This window comes from Oncorhynchus mykiss, chromosome 6, assembly GCF_013265735.2.
Source record: "Oncorhynchus mykiss isolate Arlee chromosome 6, USDA_OmykA_1.1, whole genome shotgun sequence".
NCBI lineage: Eukaryota > Metazoa > Chordata > Actinopteri > Salmoniformes > Salmonidae > Oncorhynchus > Oncorhynchus mykiss.
The window spans coordinates 50,520,539-50,543,121 of record NC_048570.1 but is presented as its reverse complement, the minus strand read 5'-3'; the positions used below and the strand labels follow the sequence as shown (position 1 = coordinate 50,543,121).

Here is a 22,583-nt window from a genome sequence, read left to right as displayed (position 1 = left end):
GCCTTTCTCATTTAAAACAAGCTGTTGTTCCTCTCACCAGAGGTGATGACCACCCGTTGTGGAGGGGCACAGACAGGCACCACGCTGGAGTCTCAGGGGACATAGCGGGGTTGTCATAAATGAAATCTGGGGTTGAAAAACCTGCTCACTAGCAAGCAATAAGGAGCTGCATGTATGGCCAACACCTATCCTGAACATATCTGCCAGTCAACACATAACAGTTAGGTTTTCTCTGTAGAACATATTGGTAACCTCACCAGAAGCTGAATCTGACCAACTGACCAGTACATGTTCTGAATCGCTATTATCTTACACTGGAGACTGATAGCATCCCTGGTCTTATCTTACAATAAGGGAAAATATCCTCTCTGCTAATTCTTAAGGCTCAGACACACCGGTTGGATTGTCAAAACGTTAGCCTGCCAGAGTGTCGGCTATTGGATCAATATCATGCAAAAATGTATTCACAAATGTAAATCGCCAACCCACAAACGTAAATCATTTTCCACAAATGTAAATCGCTATCCACAATTGCAATTCACTATCCACAAACAAACACCTTATGATTTGTATTTGTAAATCAATATATTGCATTAGAATTGTTTTATAACTGCAGATATGCAGGTAATTTCCAAGGGCCTTAAGTAAAATGACTGCCATAAAGGTTTGCACATAGGAGAGATATGCCATATTTGGAAGCGCTTAGATCACCTGACTTTTGGCAGGGATTTGACTACAAGAAAAATACAAAAAAATTCTCACTCTTAGAAAAAAATTCTCACTGTATAAAAAACGTTATCACGCATAGAAAGCGATTTGTAGTCATACAAAAAGTTCTCACAAGTATAAAAGAAAGTTCTCAAGCGTAGAAAAATTGTTCTCACTCGATTTGGATTCATAGAAAAAAGGTTTGTACCCATATCAAGCAAATCACTGGCAGCCTCTCGTTCGGCCATGTTGATGCCTGCCTTTCAAGGCTGTAGAAATTATAGTTTGGTAACCATAATATGTTAACGTAAATAATCGAAACCATTGCCCTAGATTACTCTATATTTGCAACACTATTGCAGTGTACACCGTTCATCACCCAAATAGTTTAATTAGCTGGCCAGTGTGATAGCACCACTAAATGTGAAGGATATGTCAAAGTGATTATAATCCATCCGCTGTCTCATGTTGCACAGACAATGAGCAGTAAGGAGACAAGTATTCCAGAGGCCTCTAACCTCTGCACACATCGACGACAGTCACCCTCGAAGCATTGTTACCCATCGCTCCGCAAAAGCCACAGCCATTGCAGAGCCAGGGAAACTACTTCAAGGTCTCAGAGCGAGTGAAATCACGATTGAAGCGCTACTAGCACGCACTGCTTACTAGCTAGCATTTCACACCGGTTACACTCACCACCTTTGATCTCTTTTTCCAGAAGCAACCAGTGATCAGGTGTTGTGCCGAACCCCCCTCCCCCTTTTCGTTTCAAGTGTATTAGTCTATAAATACATCTCTTTGCCAAAATTCGTCATCTCTCCCATGTCTTATTCGACTAGTAGTTGTTCTGAAATGTTTATTGTTTGCCTACATTTTACTCCCTCTTTTTAATATAACACACATTAATTATTAATTTCGGTTGCCTATCCTGACGTGAAGTTTGCTATGTAGAAAGTATTTGACTCTGGCCACAAAGGAAATTAGAGGGGGAGGGGGGCATCTTCTTGCCTGCGAGGCCATCTTCTTGCCTGCCGAGATCCCCCCCACCTTCTATCTCGAGACTGCAAGTGTAATGAATTGTCACGTTCTGACCTTAGTTCCTTTGTTTTTTCTTTTGTTTTAGTATGGTCAGGGCGTGAGTTGGGTGGGTTGTCTATGTTAGTTTGTCTATGATTTTCTATTTCTGTGTTTGGCCTGGTATGGTTCTCAATCAGAGGCAGCTGTAATCGTTGTCCCTGATCGAGAACCATATTTAGGTAGCCTGTTTTCCATTGTGTTTTATGGGTGGTTGTTTCCTGTTTAGTGTTTTTATTTCACCTTTCAGGACTGTTTGTTTGTCGTGTTTGTTGTTTTGTCTAGTGTTGCATATTTAATTAAATAATATGAACACTTACCACGCTGCACATTGGTCCTCCTCTCCTTCCCCAGATGACAACCGTTACAGAACCACCCACCAAAAAAGGACCAAGCAGCGTGGTATCGGGCAGCAGCGATCTCAGGACTCCTGGACATGGGAGGACGTTTTGGACGGCAAGGGTTGCTACACATGGGAGGAGATCCTGGCTGGAAGGGATCGCCTCCCATGGGAACAGGTGGAGGCAGCCAGGAGAGTGGAGGTAGCAGGTAATGGGAGCCAGCGCTTCGAGGGAACACGGCTGGCAAGGAAGCCTGAGAGGCAGCCCCAAAAATGTATTGGGGTGGAGGCACACGGGGTGTGTGGCTAAGTCAGGTAGGAGACCTGAGCCAACTCCCCGTGCTTACCGGAGAGTGAGAGGGACCGAGCAGGCACCGTGTTATGCCGTGAGGCACACGTGTCCCCGGTGCGTGTGCATAGCCCGGTGCGGTACATTGCAGCGCCTCGTATCGGCCGGGCAAGAGTGGGCATTGAGCCAGGTGCCATGAAGCCGGCTCAGCGCATCTGGTCGCCAGTGCGTCTCCTCGGGCCGGTGTACATGGCACCAGCCTTACGCATGGTGTCCCCGGTTCGCCAGCACAGCCCAGTGCGGGCTATTCCACCTCGCCGCACTGGCCTGGCTACGGGGAGCATTCAACCAGGTAAGGTTGGTGCTCGAGAGCTCCAGTGTGCCTTCACGGTCCGGTCTATCCGGTGCCACCTCCACGCACCAGCCCTCCGGTGGCAGCCCCCCGCACCAGGCTGTCTCTCCGTCTTCTCCCTACAGGTGCTCCCGCCTGTCCAGCGCTGCCAGAGCCTTCCTCCTGCCCAGCGCTGCCAGAGTCTCCCGTCTGTCCTGAGCCGCCAGAGTCTCCCATCTGTCCTGGGCCGCCAGAGTCTCCCGTCTGTCCTGGGCCGCCAGAGTCTCCCGTTTGTCCTGGGCCGCCAGAGTCTCCCGTCTGTCCTGGGCCGCCAGAGTCTCCCGTCTGTCCTGGGCCGCCAGAGTCTCCCGTCTGTCCTGGGCCGGCAGAGTCTCCCGTCTGTCCTGGGCCGCCAGAGTCTCCCGTCTGTCCTGGACCGCCAGAGTCTCCCGTCTGTCCTGGGCCGCCAGAGTCTCCCGTCTGTCCTGGGCCGCCAGAGTCTCCCGTCTGTCCTGAGCCGCCAGAATCTCCCGTCTGTCCTGAGCCGCCAGAGTCTCCCGTCTGTCCTGAGCCGCCAGAGTCTCCCGTCTGTCCTGAGCCGCCAGAGTCTCCCGTCTGTCCTGAGCCGCCAGAGTCTCCCGTCTGTCCTGAGCCGCCAGAGTCTCCCGTCTGTCCTGAGCCGCCAGAGTCTCCCGTCTGTCCTGAGCCGCCAGAGTCTCCCGTCTGTCCTGAGCCGCCAGATCCGCTAAGGAGCTGCCAGAGCCGTCAGTCAGCCAGGAGCTGCCAAAGCCGTCAGTCAGCCAGGAGCTGCCAGAGCCATCAGTCAGCCAGGAGCTGCCAGAGCAGCTTGTCACGTGGGCGATGCCGGAATTGCCCACCACTCCCGCCTGTCTGGCGCTGCCGGAGTCTCCCGCCTGTCAGGCGCTGCCGGAGTCGTCCTTCACTCCGGCGCTGCCGGAATCTCCCGTCCATTCGGGACCCGTGGCTAGGGTCCCCAGTCTGAGGTCGGCAGGCGAGGGTCGTCGCTCTTAAGAGGCCACGGAGGCGGTTAAGGAGGCGGAGAAAGACTATGGTGGAATGGGGTCCAAGTCCCGCGCCAGAGCCGCCACCGCGGACAGACACCGACCCAGACCCTCCCCTATAGGTTCAGGTTTTGCGGCCGGAGTCCGCACCTTTGGAGGGGGGGGTACTGTCATGTTCTGACCTTAGTTCCTTTGTTTTGTCTTTTGTTTTAGTATGGTCAGGGCGTGAGTTGGGTGGGTTGTCTATGTTAGTTTGTCTATGATTTTCTATTTCTGTGTTTGGCCTGGTATGGTTCTCAATCAGAGGCAGCTGTCAATCGTTGTCCCTGATTGAGAACCATATTTAGGTAGCCTGTTTTCCATTGTGTTTTGTGGGTGGTTGCTTCCTGTTTAGTGTTTTTGTTTCACCTTTCAGGACTGTTTGTTTGTCTTGTTGGTTGTTTTGTCTAGTGTTGCATTTTTAATTAAATAATATGAACACTTACCACGCTGCACCTTGGTCCTCCTCTCCTTCCCCAGACGACAACCGCTACATGAATACTCAGGGAGAAAAAGGTGTAGATTCACGCTCCGTTTGGATCTTAAAGCACGTCGTCAATATGCAATCTTTTTAATTCTACGTGTGAAAGTAAACAAGTGCAGGCATCAAATAAGCCATGCAAATGTGCTTGCAGACAGTCCAACGTGCTAAACGGCTGCAAGCAGTCCTGCACACATCAAATTAACGCCTACAGCTGCTAAATATACACCTACACAAACTAATTTAACTCATTCTTTAATATGCTAATTTGACTAGCCAATTTCCCTAGCTCCTCCTTTCAACCAGATTTCACAGTTGAAGGAACTTCCTTTTCCACTGCATTGCAAGCAGAGTATGAACCTTTACAAGGTAACAGTTTTGTCTTTTAAAATTGTTGTTACTGAATCATAGAGTTTATCTGCAAGTTTACAGTGGAAGGATCTGTTTCTCATCACTAGCTATAAAATTCAGCAAACATTAATCCAGCACCAGGATCAGCAGTGCTTGGTATAAACTAAATCAGATATTTGCTAGCTAATTTAGCTAATGTCGGTAGTCTCGAACCCCGGCCATATTATATCATATAGTTAGCCTCAAACTGCCCGGTCATACTGCTAGCCGCAGTGAACGGTGCCATCTTGTGTTTTATTAAAAGCCCTGCTGAAAAAAAAACATGTAAACTATAACGGCCACGGAAACACATTGGACTATGTTAATACAACCAAGGCAAATTACATACTAGCAAGATTGTTGCTTGAATGCAGGGCCAGGCATACATAGATTAGAAAACGGAGATGCTCAACATCCTGGTAGTTCTCGATTTTTGGAGTATTGTCTTTATTTAGCTTTATCATTGACTAAAGGAAGACAAGCTACCTAAATGTGACTTATTGGCTAGTACTGAAGCAGGACATGTTTTTGAGTTACGTTTTTAGCCCAAAACCTTGCATTTAAGCAAAACAACAGCTAAAGGTAGGCAACTTCTTCAGCCTGACATTTCAATGGTAGTCACGCTAGCTCACGATTAGCATAAAGACACTGTAAAGCTCACATAAAGCAAATTTGGCTAGTGACAACCTTGTAAAACCCTTGCTAAGATCTACATGTCAGCTTTTGAACAGAGTAGACTTTAATGTGCACGTTCACTTGATTATTTATATTCCATAGAAGCTTATTAGGGTAAAATAACTTCAGGCATATACCCAGTACTGCTTCAAAGGAATATGGTTCCTATTCCTTCTGCTTTATTTTCACACAATTGTGTCTTGCAGAAGGGAACCATGAAGAGGAGCTTGGAGTGGGCAAGGCTGCTTTATCAGCCTTGAAGACCTGATTCTTCAAGTATCAATTCATTCTGGTTATTCTCACCTGGTTGGCATGCACAAAACAAGGTATGCAACATTAAGCCCAATCAAATATCCAATGTTATTAAAACATGTATCCCAATTTACAGTCAATCAACATTTGTCAGTTGTGTTAATGTTATGAACTACAAACAATCTATGGTTCTTGGAGTCAATTCATCAATTGAAAGTGACTACAATTAGACATTTTAAAACTGCCAGTAAAGATGACAATAAAAAGTAATCTGCTCTTATGGTTCTGTTTAAATTTTTTCAGACACTTCAATCCGACACTCTTGTTGTCAGAGTCGTGTGTATCGGTGGCAGGGAAGTCAGGCGCAGGAGAGTCAAACGGAGTCTAAAATGGAGTCTTTTAATGAATGTCCACATAAGATGCTCTATAACACTAATAAGAAATTAATATAAACAAACATGGGGTACGAGGACCCGTCGCGCACCTATACAATAAACACAACACTGACAATAAACAATCTCTGACAAAGACATGAGGGGAAACAGAGGGTTAAATACACAACAGGTAATGAATGGGATTGAAAACAGGTGTGTGGGAAGACAAGACAAAACCAATGGAAAATGAAAAATGGATCAATGATGGCTAGAAGACCGGTGACGTCAACCGCCGAGCACCGCCCGAACAAGGAGAGGCAACGACTTCGGCAGAAGTTGTGACACTTGTTAATGTTTAACGTAAGGCAAAACGTCTTCAGCCACCGTAGGACTGAGAGCCGCTGGTTGGCATTTTTGACTGCAGTGTCTGTGTGGGTGTACCAGGAAAGGACATTAGAAGTTAGGTCCCAATGATATCGAAGCTTCTTACCATCTCCACTGCAGCCCAGTCAATATCGATTTACAAAAACTGTAACAATAGATATCGTGTAGCACATAGTAGCAAAAATTTAACTGGAACAACTCCAGTTTGCCTATTGTTCCAACAAATGTCAATTTACATTTTTACATATGTCAGAGTGCATTTTCTTTTATAGCTCTGCTTTCAGCGCCATCCTGACCCACACACTGGTTAGCAGACTCAGGGCTCTGGGTGTAAATCCTGTAGTAACAAATTAGATTTTTTACATTATCACAAGAATGTGTATCTCCAGAATGGACCCGACACTACCATGGTACACCTGATCACCAGTGATCATGAGTAAATGAAGGAGCTGTGGGACCTGACATAATGGTGATAGGACAACAGTCTTAGCGTAAGCAAAACAAAGTAGATGGTGATACTTGACCATTCTCCCATCTACTGTACATTGACATGGAGATGATCAGCAGCTTCAAGTTCCTGGGCACCCTGATATCCTTTTCTGCCCTCAGTTACTTCACTCAAAGTCCCACTTGTGCTTCTCCACTACCCTCAAACTTGCTGCACCACGACCTATGTACCAAATACAGTGTCTGTTTTTATTTCCATAACACATGTAAATGAAATGTCCATATTAACTGTAAGATTTATTTATGGTAACATTGCACATATTGTAACATAGTCCCTTGACATACATGACTTAACTACTTTGCATATTGCTCAGTTTACCTACTCTAAGAAATCATACATTTTTTAAATATTAAAGCTGCATTATGTATTACTGTGTCCAATTGATTCTGGAAGGTTGTAATGTTTTTTTAAACTTTCACTACACAACTTTTTTTTGCTGATGGACAATCCTGTCAGAAACTTTCATAATATCAATTATTTTGTGACACATCAATTAACATTGGCTGCAGTATTCCTGACTTGCTAGGTAGTCACGCAATAAACATTTTGGATAATTCCCCTTAAATTAATTATCTTTAAATCAAATCGTATTTATCACATGCGCCGAACACAACAAGTGTTACAGTGAAATGCTTACTTACACGCCCTTAACCAACAATGCAGTTTTAAAAAACTACAGAAAAGAAAAGTACATAATTAAAGAGCATCAGTAAAATAACAATAGCGAGGCTATATACAGGGGATACCGGTACAGAGAATGTGCGGGGGCACCAGTTAGTCGAGTTAATATATACATGTAGGTAGAGATATTAAAGTGACTATGCATAGATAGAGTAGCAGCAAATAGTCTGGGTAGCCATTTGATTAGATGTTCAGTAGTCTTATGGCTTGGGGATAGAATCTGTTTAGAAGCCTCTTGGACCTAGACTTGGCGCTACGGTAATGATTGCCGTGCAGTAGCAGAGAGAACTGTAGCTGTGGCTCCACTGGCAATACCAGCCTAGGAATGCTGAAGCCCACCAAGTGAAAATGAAAACCTTCCCCATGGTTAAAGGGTATGTGTTCCCCCCTGAAAAAAGGGAAGGGGGGGGACATTAAGGTTCATAAGTAACACTTATTGGAGAACACAATACTCTAAGTGAAAGTAGTTTGGGATTTAATTGATCTATTAAATTCTTAGGGGGCCCATGGAAGAATAAGGCTATAAAATGCGTGATGAGGTGATATTTTATTGATGTGGGCCGTGTTACTTCAATGATCATGGTTTTGCATCTAACCTTCCACCTCCAGAAGCCAGTCCTTCCAGAAACATTTGACTTGTTTCTCTATTGCTCTTTGACTGGTGCCAGGTGGGGAGCGCTCTGCTTTGAAGAGAGAAGCTATGTCTTTGGCCAAAAGAGGTTTCTCAGCGTAGATGAAGAGGCTTGAGTGTCTATTCATTTAAGGCAGGAGACCTAGACACATCAGACCCTCTTTGAATCTATAAAGTAAAAAAAAGTCAATGAATTTGCCCTGAAGTATTTAACTAAACTTGAGATTAATTAGACATATGGAAACTCACTGCTCAAGAGCATCCCGTATCCTACTTTCTATGTAAAACTTTGTGGTTGACTCCACCAGGGCATCCCTCTCCAATGTACGAATGTATTGCACTGGATCCAACATGACCGCTTCCGTTGCCTCATCAACAGTTTATGCTAACTGGATTTTAGATTGTTTATTGATCTGTGTTTTGGGACAAATTAGCAAAACAATAAACTGATTATCACTACCCTTAAAAAAGATTGACTGCCAACAAAAGGAAACCAAATCCATGTGGAAAGGTATTCATGAACCAATACCATTTTTTTTTTCAAACTTAGTGCAAATTAACAGTAACATAAATAACATTCACAGTATAAACTACTTACCTTCTCCAACTTCTCTCTGAAGTCATATTCCGCAATTTCTTTCAGTTCTGGCACAGGAGGTTGTTGGCCACACACTTGCCTGTATAGCCTCTGAAAAAAAAATGTGACTCTACACCCCCATGTACCAGACAGACAGCAATCAAGCGGCCCACCTGCTTGTATACACCATCATAGAGTGCTATCACACAGAAGACAAACAGCAAATAAAGGACACATTAAATACAAAAATCAAATGTCTTACTCAAGTCATATATATTGCCATAAACAAATGTGTCTTTGTTGGTGTTAAAGTGTAACTCACCTTGAGAGTTACAAAAAAAGGCATTTTTGCTAATCAGGTCCCTCAAATATTGCAGAGGAATGGATGGCACTCATTAGCAGCAGGAGAGGATCACCCTGTCTTGAGGGACCACCCTCAGCTGCCCCTTTTCTGTCAGCATCCCTAAAAACCATGTCTATTTTTGCCTCTGGACTAAAGCGGGCTCTCTTAAAGCCTCTCATGGCACAATCATAAATGTTGTCAATCATCACGTTAACTTGGTTGGCATCTCATTAACTTCAGCAGTGTTTGGAGGTCAACACAACAAAAAAAGACATTCAGAATAGCAAAGCTCAGATACTTCCCACATTTCATCTGTAATAACAAGACATTTAATTATTTACAGGGAGGACTTACTCATTGTCCTCAACATCAACAGAAGAGTGTGGTGAAGGTGGACAATAAGCCTCAGGGAATGGTGGAGGGGAGGCCACAGGAAGTGGTTTAGGTGGAGGGGGCCACAAGAAGTGGTGCAGACGATGGGGGGGGGCACAGGAATAGGTGCTGCCACAAGTGTAGCCTTGTTTGTAGAAGTAGTCTGTTAAATGTCATTTAAAGGCTTATACATTTCAAAAACATGTAGAAAGCAATAAAGCTGTCAAACATAATGTGATTGCGTTCTAAAAATGATTTACAGAAAATGTAGCCGCATGCATCCTTCACTATAGAATGTAATCAATGTGTAGGTCAAGAAGACATTTTAAGGATGCATGTAGCTCTATTTAAAAAATATATATATATTTTCCCTATGTATTACATTCAACAAGCAGACAGTGTTGTTTTCTCCTCTATGGTCCGTCCTAACTCTGGAGGGAACGCCATATCTGGAGACAGCATTCATGAAGCAATCCATTACTCTACTGCTGCGATTGTTGCTGAAGGCACGGAGAAACAACGAGACGGCTGTACCCATCAATGCCACCATGTATGACTATCCTCCACCTAAATCAGAAAATACAGCACTGGTTGATACAAAAGCTGAAGACACATTAAATGTACAAACATCACCATCCTCCTTTACCGCTTAAATGCTGCATCAGGTTCCTCCAGTATATACAGTGCCTTGCGAAAGTATTCGGCCCCCTTGAACTTTGCGACCTTTTGCCACATTTCAGGCTTCAAACATAAAGATATAAAACTGTATTTTTTTGTGAAGAATCAACAACAAGTGGGACACAATCATGAAGTGGAACGACATTTATTGGATATTTCAAACTTTTTTAACAAATCAAAAACTGAAAAATTGGGCGTGCAAAATTATTCAGCCCCTTTACTTTCAGTGCAGCAAACTCTCTCCAGAAGTTCAGTGAGGATCTCTGAATGATTCAATGTTGACCTAAATGACTAATGATGATAAATACAATCCACCTGTGTGTAATCAAGTCTCCGTATAAATGCACCTGCACTGTGATAGTCTCAGAGGTCCGTTAAAAGCGCAGAGAGCATCATGAAGAACAAGGAACACACCAGGCAGGTCCGAGATACTGTTGTGAAGAAGTTTAAAGCCGGATTTGGATACAAAAAGATTTCCCAAGCTTTAAACATCCCAAGGAGCACTGTGCAAGCGATAATATTGAAATGGAAGGAGTATCAGACCACTGCAAATCTACCAAGACCTGGCCGTCCCTCTAAACTTTCAGCTCATACAAGGAGAAGACTGATCAGAGATGCAGCCAAGAGGCCCATGATCACTCTGGATGAACTGCAGAGATCTACAGCTGAGGTGGGAGACTCTGTCCATAGGACAACAATCAGTCGTATATTGCACAAATCTGGCCTTTATGCAAGAGTGGCAAGAAGAAAGCCATTTCTTAAAGATATCCATAAAAAGTGTTGTTTAAAGTTTGCCACAAGCCACCTGGGAGACACACCAAGCATGTGGAAGAAGGTGCTCTGGTCAGATGAAACCAAAATTGAACTTTTTGGCAACAATGCAAAACGTTATGTTTGGCGTAAAAGCAACACAGCTCATCACCCTGAACACACCATCCCCACTGTCAAACATGGTGGTGGCAGCATCATGGTTTGGGCCTGCTTTTCTTCAGCAGGGACAGGGAAGATGGTTAAAATTGATGGGAATATGGATGGAGCCAAATACAGGACCATTCTGGAAGAAAACCTGATGGAGTCTGCAAAAGACCTGAGACTGGGACGGAGATTTGTCTTCCAACAAGACAATGATCCAAAACATAAAGCAAAATCTACAATGGAATGGTTCAAAAATAAACATATCCAGGTGTTAGAATGGCCAAGTCAAAGTCCAGACCTGAATCCAATCGAGAATCTGTGCAAAGAACTGAAAACTGCTGTTCACAAATGCTCTCCATCCAACCTCACTGAGCTCGAGCTGTTTTGCAAGGAGGAATGGGAAAAAAATTCAGTCTCTCGATGTGCAAAACTGATAGAGAAATACCCCAAGCGACTTACAGCTGTAATCGCAGCAAAAGGTGGCGATACAAAGTATTAACTTAAGGGGGCTGAATAATTTTGCACGCCCAATTTTTCAGTTTTTGATTTGTTAAAAAAGTTTGAAATATCCAATAAATGTCGTTCCACTTCATGATTGTGTCCCACTTGTTGTTGATTCTTCACAAAAAAATACAGTTTTATATCTTTATGTTTGAAGCCTGAAATGTGGCAAAAGGTCGCAAAGTTCAAGGGGGCCGAATACTTTCGCAAGGCACTGTAACAAAGCAGCAGACCAGATATTACATTAACATCCAAAATGTGGAACAATATTAATGAACAGTCTACCGCGGATCACAACTATAAGTACTTCCGTTAGCCTTTTAAAGGCTACAACAAGGGTTTGTTCTAGACTGTTTCCTGCAGCGTAAGATGTGTGATTACAATATTTACTTCAATTAGGAAAAATAACCACGTTTATATTGATGAGCCAAGAGGACAGACTCTCCTGTTGTTCACACTTAGGCACAAATACTTTGCTCCAACTGTTTTTGCCTCCGTATGTCCTCAATATAAGCATGTTTGTTAATTTCATGATGCAGATATTCTATCAATCACAGAAGTAGCAGAAACACAATAAAACAATTATTATCCACATGAGTGACATATGGTATCAAGGGCCATTGCTTACTGAACTGTTAGTTGTTGATGAACAAGTTGTTGATGAACAATTTGAGATGTTACAATGTACAACTTCTCACCAGTGATATAGATAATTGTGTCTATCACAAAGATATATCTACCTTATTAGTTTGTGGTTTCCATCAAGGTGCCATAACGAGTTTGGTACAGCAACACGGTATGACCTTCTATGCAGCCTCTGCGACATGGCTCTAAGGGCAGCCACCCTCGGGTTAACACGGAGCATGCTGTCCCTCACTCTGCGACTCTGCACCTAGAGCTCTTAATTGTGATCGAACAGCCTCCGCTCCACGTTTGTCGTTCCCAGCCACCAGTCCTTAATCTTTTCATCCAGAGCCAAGTCTGACATGTCAGAATATAATGGTGCATGTGACAGATTGAAGTGTCTGGGAAACAAAGTAACAATGGACAGGGATGAGGTAATAAATAACATCATAGTCATTTTAAAGTCCTGTCTTGATTGTAGTCATTCTAAATTGTTTGATTGGTAAGAAACTGGAAACCATGCATCTAAAGTCTGTAGTTTGTGACAGTTACTCCCAAGCACAACTAACCTTAGACAACGTTTGACTGTCGATCAGGACACATGTAGAATATCTGCCATCTGAGACACACTGAAAGCACAGGACATCAGAAACCTCAGTTGCTCTTGAGTGATGGCATAACAAGGTGCACCTCTAGCTCCTCTCCAAGTCCGAGAAGCCCAGTAACTGGAACTGGCTGTAAGAATAATACACTGTGTTTAGGGTACTTAATGTATTGTGACACAGCCCACCCCTCTCATTCCAAAAACACTTTTACATTATAGTAACTGTCACCAATTGTGGCCAATTAACATTTTTATAATATTGGATTTTAAAGCCAAGACATAAAAAGAACGAATAGAATGGGCAGCAGGAGAGCAAAGAGTGAAAAAATGAAAACAACCATAAACCCAACCACACCCAACATTTATCAGCCTCCCCCTAGTCCACTCAAGGCTCCTCTGCATGGTTTCCATTTTGCAAGACGACAGTTTTTGAAAATAGAGACCATGGATGGGACTGCGATTCCTGTTCAAACAGTGCCATAGTCCTAACGTTAACGTTCCTGGTTTATGTCTGAAGTTGTTAATTTCTACATTATAGGCTTAGATGAAATATTAATATTTCAAAGGGTATTCAAAAGTAATATCTGTGCTATTGGAAAGCTGATATGTTGTAGATATTAGCAAAGTTTTTACAGGGTTGTCCTAGGACAAATGAGCTTTGCAAATGTTTTCATGCGATTCGCGAGCTAGCGCAGCTAAGGCTAGGTAGCATTGAAATTATAGCTAGCCAGCCAGCCTGTCTGAAGTTTTAGACCTTCAGTTGTTGTTGCAAAAACATGTTGTTTTTTCCCCCCTTTTCTCCCCAATTTCGTGGTATCCAATTATTAGTAGTTACTGTCTTGTCTCATCGCTACAACTCCCGTACGGGCTCGGGAGAGACGAAGGTCGAGAGCCATGCGTCCTTCGAAAACACAACCCAACCAAGCCGCACTGCTTCTTAACACAGCACGCATCCAACCCGGAAGCCAGCCGTACCAATGTGTCGGAGGAAACACCATACACCTAGTGACCTGGTCAGCGTGCACTGCGCCCGGCCCGCCACAGGAGTCGCTAGTGCACGATGAGACCAGGATATACCTACCGGCCAAACCCTTCCTAACCCGGACAACGCTCAGCAACTAGCTACAGGCAGCTGCTTCATGGAAACAAATCCATTGTGATTTAATTATAATAGCTACAGTGGCCAGATAGCTAGGCTTGGAGGAGGCATTTACGAAATGTAAGCAATTATTACCCAGAGGAAAATGGGGGCCAGCCATGGTTTTAAAATGTCACTTAGGGGGAAGGTTTAATATTTTAAAATATTAATCCAGGGGAGGCTCATTTTTTTAAATGAATTTTTCTAGGCAAGTCAGTTAAGAACAAATTCTTATTTACAATGATGGGCTACCCCAGCCAACCCCTAACAACGTTGGGCCAATTGTGCACCTCCTATGGGACTCAAACCGGGTCCGTAATGACATCTCTAGCACTCAGATGCAGTGCCTTAGACCACTGAGCCACTCCGGAGCCCGAGTGTAATTTGTTATCGATGAAATGTCAGCATTTGGGAATTTACATACTGAATTTGACTATATGTGTAGACCCGTTTTCTCTCGCTCTCTCTTATTCTCCTCGCTTAGCCCGGCTGGGTGGACATTGCGCTTTTTACTTTATATTGGCTGGCTGTTCGATCAGTCCCTCTTTGTGCTTGGCGTATCCAGAACATGGCGTGTATCTGGTGAATAAAATAGTGTTTGTGGTGATGATGTAGGGAGCTAGCAGAAATGCTGCATTCAGAACAACTGGGAACTCTGAAATCTCTGAGTTCCGAGCGTTCAAGACAACTGAGAACTCGAGAAACAAACGAACTCCGACTGTGAAAAACATTTTGAACGTTCATCCAACTCTGAATTCATAGTCGGAAACTTTAGGTATATTTCTAAAGCCGTCAGCTGCCACGGTAGAGGAGACTGGGCACCATAGTTAATAAGATATTAGCATTTGTTGCATTTGCCTTATGCTGCGTTAGACGTGGGACGCAAAAACCGTCACAGTGAGGCAAATGCAAGCCAGTGAGAGGTGTGCGGAAGGTTACTAATGGTGATTTCAGTAAACAAATAGTGTAAAACAACATCGAGTAGAAAACATTGCTACAGCATACGGCCACATTTGAAATATTTTAACTTGGCGCTATTTGTAGCGCTGAATGTAATTTGCCGTCGTTCTCTCACTGAAAACAACGAAATTCGGTTTTATCGTTTACTTCGTGGCATCTGAACGCAGTAGTCATGTGGTCACCATAGCAACGTATACCATCGTGCTGGCTTGCTTTTGCTGTCAAAATACTTTTGCTTTCTTGTTCCATCCACTATGCTGACTGATATGACGGTTTTTGCGTCCCTCGTCTAAATGCAGTATAAAATACAGAAACCAAAAGAACTGGGTGGTATTCATTACGCCGACTCTTCTGCAAAACATTTCTTAAACGGAAGCAAATGGGGCGGGACCTACCTGAATTTGTCCAATATAAACTATCGTTTTGTTCTGTTTGCTTCCGGTTGGTTGGGAACGGTAAATGGTTTCCGTAATGAATACGCCCCTGGCTGTGAGGAGAGAGAGAGCGCGTGCTATGGTGTGATCAAATTACGATATGATATGAGTAGCCTGCTAATGTACATTTCTGGACCTTGTAAACTCTCGAGAATAGACCAATAACTGATCTAAATGGTTGAATAATCAGGCATCGGATGGTAGCTACTCCCTGTGTAAGGCTCCATTCTTGTGTATTTTATTTTATTCCTCGTGTTACTATTTTATTTTCTATTCTTATTTTAAACTGCATTGTAGAGAATGGCTCATAAGCAAGCATTTCATGGTAAAGTCTACAGTTGTATTAGGCGCATATGACAAATACAATTTTATTTTATGCAATTATTTCAGCATTCAAAAAGGATGTTTGAGCGGTTATTGTCTTGCTCTTCACTGAATCAGAGGGCTAATATCAGTACTATGCATGTCAGTCTCTCTTGGCAAAAAGTAAAGGTGACTGACTGCAGCACTTTTTGTTTTAATATAAGAAGCAAATGTGTTAAATTCAAAATTGTTTCCATAGTCACAGTACACACACACTTACCCCACCAGCTATGTGTGACATTTTACATATATGTAGTTCTGTCCTTAATCTGTTCTTGTCTATTAATTATGTAATGTTTCATGTTTTGTTTGGACCCAAGGAAGAGTAGCTGCTGCAATCGTCACAGCTAACAGTGATCGTAATAATACATTTAAAAAAAAATAGCGGATCTTTGCGTGCCCAACTGCTGCAGAGCAGAGGAATGCACAGATCTGTCGTTTCATATTCAAACTTTTTTTCTTGTACTTTATCAGGTAAATATTTATAGCCTGTAATATTTAGCTAATGAGTGGCCTAATATTTAGCTTGTTTTCCTGAAATCACAGGAAAAACTATAGGCTACAAAATCTATAGGAGATACATTTTTTACAAGAGGCCTAATAGGTTTGCTCTTACTAATTGCTGAATGTAAAATAGGCCTTTAAGCCAAATTAACTGCCAGGGAAAGTTACGGAGAGAGTGCATCACTGGCTGCCAGTGACGATAGCATTGTTGCACTGATGTATTAAATGGTTGCACAGGACAGACAGTGATGAGCACAGTGGAAAAAAATATCCAAACTAATTGACATCTATTAGAAAAATGGAAATAACTTGCAAGCCACTTGAGCAAGGAGGCAAGCAATGACATTATGTAAAAGATGTGCAGGCTAAACAGCGTTTGTTGTTGAATAGCCTATCGACATTTCATTTAAATACAAGTTTCTATATTATATTTATGATTAGGCTACATGTAGCCTATATTGAAATCAAATCAAATTTTATTTGTCACATACACATGGTTAGCAGATGTTAATGCGAGTGTAGCGAAATGCTTGTGCTTCTAGTTCCGACAATGCAGTAATAACCAACAAGTAATCTAACTAACAATTCCAAAACTACTGTCTTATACACAGTGTAAGGGGATAAGAATATGTACATAAGGATATATGAATGAGTTATGGTACAGAGCAGCATAGGCAGGATACAGTAGATGGTATCGAGTACAGTATATACATGAGGTGAGTATGTAAACAAAGTGGCATAGTTAAAGTGGCTAGTGATACATGTATTACATAAGGATGCAGTCGATGATATAGAGTACAGTATATACGTATGCATATGAGATGAATAATGTAGGGTAAGTAACATTATATAAGGTAGCATTGTTTAAAGTGGCTAGTGATATATTTACATCATTTCCCAAGTATGTATGATTTGCAGTTGTCACTATGACAATGAACACACCCTGAAGAACTGAATGGTCTGTGTTACCACCTTAATAATAGGCCTATTGGCGTGCAGCAGGACGCTTTGATTAGTTGATTGACAGGTGTAGGCTACTGTTGAACGATAAGCTTTCCTCTAGTGTGGATGCTCGCCAATGTTTTATAGTTATGTATAATGCAGAAACTTGGTAATTAACTACAATGACCATAGTCCATTGCGCCTTATCTACTTTGAAGAACTAGTCAAATGACTTCGTCAGACAACTCTGCAGCATGCTTAGGCATGCTAGCCAAGCTAAATAGGATGCCAAAAGATGGTACAGTACGGGGAGCACAGATATTTATAATGAGGGATATCTGGAGAAAATCAGATCTCTCTGAAATTAAAATGTATGGCCAGTCAAATATATTTTTAGCCAACCCTCCCTAAACGCTTGAAAAAAAACAAGTGACTCTGTAATGGTTTTCGTTGGTGGAAGGAGAAGAGCGTGGTAAGTGTCCATGTTAAATTTATTCAATAACTGACCACTGACCACTGAAACACAACGTAAACAAAAGCACACCAGAAACAGTCCTGTCTGGTAGAGAGACAGAAAACAACTACCCACAACCCATAGTGGAAAAACAGGCTGCCTAAGTATGGTTCTCAATCAGAGAACAAACACATAGAAATAGAAAACATAGAATGCCCACCCCAACTCACGCACTGACCAAATGAAAATAGAGACATAAAAAAAAAGGAACTAAGGTCAGGATGTGACAGACTCTCCCCTATACCCAAATGAATAACTAAAACATAAAGTGGATAGCAGAGAACATGCCTACGGTTTAACCTAACTCCTAGGACAATCCAGAGCTTTAGATATGCAGTTTTATAAATTATTTTTTGTTTTGAAAGCATTACATACAGTGGCGACCCGTCATTCAGGGTGGGTCTGTTCACCTGTTTTGAGCCCCACATGTTTAGCAAAAAATATATACAATACCAGTTTGGACACACCTACTCATTCAAGGGTTTTTCTTTATTTTTACTATTTTCTACATTGTAAAATAATAGTGAAGACATCAAAACTATGAAATAACACATGTGGAATCATGTAGTAACCAAAAAAGTGTTAATCAAAATATATTTTATATTTGAGATTCTTCAAAGTAGCCACCCTTTGCCTTGATGACAGCTTTGCACACTCTGTATTCTCTCAACCATCTTCATGAGTTAGTCACATTGAATGTGTTTCAATTAACAGGTGTGCCTTGTTAAAAGTTAATTGTGGGATTTTTTTTCCTTCTTATTGCGTTTGAGCCAATCAGTTGTGTTGCGACAAGGTAGGGTTGACATACAGAAGATAGCCCTATTTGGTAAAATACCAAGTCCATATTTTGGCAAGAACAGCTCAAATAAGCAAAGAGAAATGACAGTCCATCACTACTTTAAGACATGAAGGTCAGTCAATCCAGAAAATTTCAAGAACTTTGAAAGTTTCTTCAAGTGCAGTCGCAAAAACCATCAAGCGCTATGATGATACTGGCTCTCATGAGGACTGCCACAGGAAAGGAAGACTCAGAGTTACCTCTGCTGCAGAGGATAAGTTCATTAGAGTTACCAGCCTCAGAAATTGCAGCCCAAATAAATGCTTCACAGAGTTCAAGTAACAGACACATCTCAACATCAACTGTTCAGAGGAGACTGCATGAATCAGGCTTTCATGGTCGAATTTACAAGCATTACGCTACACCCGCAATAACATCTGCTAAATATGTGTATGGGACCAATACAATTTGATTTGATTTGATTTTTTTTTATTTGGAATTGCTACAAAGAAACTTTGCTGGTGACACTGTCAGTGATTTATTTAGAATTCAAGGCACACTTAATCAGCATGGCTACCGCATCATTCTGCAGTGATACGCCATCCCATCTGGGACAATATTTTTTTTTTCAACAGGACAATGACCTAACACACCTCTAGGCTGTGGAAGGGCTGTTTGACCAAGAAGGAGAGTGATGGAGTGCTGCAGTAGATGACCTGTCCTCCACAATCACCCGACCTCAACCCAATTGAGGTGGTTTGGGATGAGTTGGACTGCAGAGTGAAAGAAAAGCAGACAAAAAGTGCTTAGCATATGTGACTCGTTTCAGGAAACTAGGCGTATGTCGCGATGCACTACTTCACAGGAGAGCCAATTAGACGTAAACTTTTATTTTATTTTATTCTAAATACGTTTTTTGGCAGATATACCTTCTGGAACATGTAAACTTTCATGTGCCTTAATAGCAAACTTGTATGACATCTGTAAATATGATTAAAATTGTTCAATCGTGAGCCTAGTTGGTTTAGCCATAGAAAAAACAGCAACCTTCCATGATTGACCTGCGTTAATGAGTAGGCTGGATATGACGAGAGATGAGTTCGGGTTGGTTTGCCATATAGCACACTTCTGTCTATTTTAGCTGGTCAGTATGTGTAGGTAATCCTGTCTAATGCAGCTTTTAAAAATATATACTGCATACAGTGCCTTGCGAAAGTATTCGGCCCCCTTGAACTTTGCGACCTTTTGCCACATTTCAGGCTTCAAACATAAAGATATAAAACTGTATTTTTTTGTGAAGAATCAACAACAAGTGGGACACAATCATGAAGTGGAACGACATTTATTGGATATTTCAAACTTTTTTAACAAATCAAAAACTGAAAAATTGGGCGTGCAAAATTATTCAGCCCCTTTACTTTCAGTGCAGCAAACTCTCTCCAGAAGTTCAGTGAGGATCTATGAATGATCCAATGTTGACCTAAATGACTAATGATGATAAATACAATCCACCTGTGTGTAATCAAGTCTCCGTATAAATGCACCTGCACTGTGATAGTCTCAGAGGTCCGTCAAAAGCGCAGAGAGCATCATGAAGAACAAGGAACACACCAGGCAGGTCCGAGATACTGTTGTGAAGAAGTTTAAAGTCGGATTTGGATACAAAAAGATTTCCCAAGCTTTAAACATCCCAAGGAGCACTGTGCAAGCGATAATATTGAAATGGAAGGAGTATCAGACCACTGCAAATCTACCAAGACCTGGCCGTCCCTCTAAACTTTCAGCTCATACAAGGAGAAGACTGATCAGAGATGCAGCCAAGAGGCCCATGATCACTCTGGATGAACTGCAGAGATCTACAGCTGAGGTGGGAGACTCTGTCCATAGGACAACAATCAGTCGTATATTGCACAAATCTGGCCTTTATGGAAGAGTGGCAAGAAGAAAGCCATTTCTTAAAGATATCCATAAAAAGTGTCGTTTAAAGTTTGCCACAAGCCACCTGGGAGACACACCAAACATGTGGAAGAAGGTGCTCTGGTCAGATGAAACCAAAATTGAACTTTTTGGCAACAATGCAAAACGTTATGTTTGCCGTAAAAGCAACACAGCTCATCACCCTGAACACACCATCCCCACTGTCAAACATGGTGGTGGCAGCATCATGGTTTGGGCCTGCTTTTCTTCAGCAGGGACAGGGAAGATGGTTCAAATTGATGGGAAGATAGATGGAGCCAAATACAGGACCATTCTGGAAGAAAACCTGATGGAGTCTGCAAAAGACCTGAGACTGGGACGGAGATTTGTCTTCCAACAAGACAATGATCCAAAACATAAAGCAAAATCTACAATGGAATGGTTCAAAAATAAACATATCCAGGTGTTAGAATGGCCAAGTCCAGACCTGAATCCAATCGAGAATCTGTGGAAAGAACTGAAAACTGCTGTTCACAAATGCTCTCCATCCAACCTCACTGAGCTCGAGCTGTTTTGCAAGGAGGAATGGGAAAAAAATTCAGTCTCTCGATGTGCAAAACTGATAGAGACATACCCCAAGCGACTTACAGCTGTAATCGAGGCAAAAGGTGGCGCTACAGAGTATTAACTTAAGGGGGCTGAATAATTTTGCACGCCCAATTTTTCAGTTTTTGATTTGTTAAAAAAGTTTGAAATATCCAATAAATGTCGTTCCACTTCATGATTGTGTCCCACTTGTTGTTGATTCTTCACAAAAAAATACAGTTTTATATCTTTATGTATGAAGCCTGAAATGTGGCAAAAGGTCGCAAAGTTCAAGGGGGCCGAATACTTTCGCAAGGCACTGTATATTATTGAATTTATTGCTGTGTCTGTTGGAAAGGAGACTGAAGCAGGTATTCTTCTAGGATGTTGCATGTGCATATAGTTGTATTCCATGAGTTCTATGGTACTTTCAAGACAACTGGGAACTCTGAAGAATACGAGGTCAAATCATTAAATCAGTGATCTTCAGTTGGGAAATTTGGGGGGAATTCTAGAAAGAGGCCCGAGTTCCCGAGTTGGAATTCTGAGTTGGATCACCATTCAAAAAAAGAATCCCAGTCGGAGCTTGTTTTTTCCCCCTGAGTTTCCAGTTTTCTTGAATGCACCGAAGTCAGAAGTCTGAGATTTCCGAGTTCCCAGTTCCGAGTTCCCAGTTTCCTCCCACACAAAATGTTTTTTTGTTGAGGGGTATAATTTGTATGTAGAAAATGTATAATATTAATATTTAAAATTACTAAATCGGGTCATTTTAATTACATTTTCTAGAATATGCATCGGGCCGCTTCTGGGGAGATTCTGGTAAGATGCCGGAAATGTCGGCTGAATTCCGGTAGACGGAAACAGCCTGATGTATTTGGGCCGATTCTGGGCAGTCATTCATTTTGATTCCAGGCCGAGTCTGACACCCGATTCCGGACAGATTCAATCAGTTCCGGCCCCCCTAAAGAGGGCCGCTTCTGGGCCGATTCCTCATTGCTAGCTGGGAAAGTGCTCTTCCAGGCGTTGTAGATGAGCAGTCACCACTCATGTGGGACAATAACAGCTGTTTTCTGTGCACAGCCCAGGGAAGGGGGCATGGTTTGCTTTGGAAAGACTCTCCACTAAGAATTCTTTCCTCTGATCTGAATCTACTGATTCACTCCTCATCTAAATAATGTTTTTGTATTTCCCCTGCATGCTTGTGTTCGGTTCATTCAGTTTACCAAATTACATAGGCAAGGAGACACATTTTCTTACACAGAAAGTCAACAAAGTCTTAAAAAAAATATCCACTGTGAATGACAACAGTTCCTCTCTCAATGCTAATGACAACACTCCCCCTCAATAACCACCCAACCTCGGTGTAAAATAGAACATTGTCATGCTCTGATCCCATTTCTCCACATAGTTTTGCCAACAGGCGTGCGCTCAGTGGATGTGGTTTGATGTAGTGAACAATCGAAGTTGCCTACTGCAGCATATCTCAGAGTTCTGTGCTCAGTTCTTTTGCTGCCAGTTGCGCTACGTGTATCATATAATGCGTCCTTATGGCACATTCATAACTAGAGTGCAGAGGCCTGCTCGCCGTCCCGCCATAGATGGAGCATCTGTGCAAAAGCCCACCATTCGATCCCATGGAATCAGTTTTTCGTCAA

The 22,583-nt window shown here is 42.4% G+C and overlaps 1 protein-coding gene and 1 long non-coding RNA gene across 2 annotated transcripts in view; both read right to left on the bottom strand.

Moving 5' to 3' along the window:
• Positions 1-1,429, bottom strand: part of LOC110526111 (zinc finger MIZ domain-containing protein 2) — an 88,566-nt gene extending 87,137 nt beyond the window's left edge. Inside the window, exon 1 of the mRNA XM_036980389.1 lies at positions 1,405-1,429. The gene's annotated coding sequence lies outside the window, so the exon portion shown is untranslated. The remainder of the gene's footprint in view (positions 1-1,404) is intronic.
• Positions 1,430-7,788: 6,359 nt separating this feature from the next.
• On the bottom strand, positions 7,789-13,060 carry LOC110525036. Its single transcript, XR_002473702.2, has 3 exons — positions 12,759-13,060; positions 12,306-12,590; positions 7,789-10,038 (listed from the first exon to the last, which is right to left on the bottom strand). It is a non-coding gene; the product is annotated as an uncharacterized LOC110525036 (long non-coding RNA).
• Between the last annotated feature and the right edge of the window lie 9,523 nt (positions 13,061-22,583).